Here is a 657-nt window from a genome sequence, read left to right as displayed (position 1 = left end):
TATTATAACATTATAATTGAAATTGAAATTTAAGGTTGTGACTGAGTGAGTAGAGAGTGGGAGGAGACTAGACTGGTGGTGTGGTGGGTGGTTGGTGGTGGGTGGTGTGTGTTATTGTAGTGTTTGGTAATTGAGATTGAAATTTAGAATTCGGATCCTTTAAAGTGAGAAGTTGGTAACGTGAAGGGTTAATCATATAACGACCCAACTTCTAATATGTCATGATCACACTAGAAGTTAAATGTCACTAACTTGCCTTCTTATTTATTAACTAATCTTTATTATATAACCGCGATTTGTTGTTAAAATATCATCATTTTTACAAGATAAAAATTTGTTGAAAACATTTATCGATATATTATTGCAAGCATACAGAAATAATTAACATTATAAGCATAAATATTAACAGAATATTCACATATCATCATACATTAGTACAATGTTTACAGACCCTATCAGTATACATCCCATAAGATAGTTATATACAAATATAATCATATGACATCCCAAACCTTGACCCATACAAAAAGCCATTAAACTGTTGTCTGGGGTAGCCTAACACTTTTAGACTCTCCTATTCTCTGTGTAAACTAACAAAAGGGAGAGACTAAACTGAAAAAATACTAAGCTGAGATGCCGCCAAAAGAATATCAACTA

This window comes from Arachis ipaensis, chromosome B02 (genome assembly GCF_000816755.2).
Source record: "Arachis ipaensis cultivar K30076 chromosome B02, Araip1.1, whole genome shotgun sequence".
Classification (NCBI taxonomy): Eukaryota; Viridiplantae; Streptophyta; class Magnoliopsida; order Fabales; family Fabaceae; genus Arachis; species Arachis ipaensis.
This window is presented reverse-complemented; position numbering follows the sequence as displayed.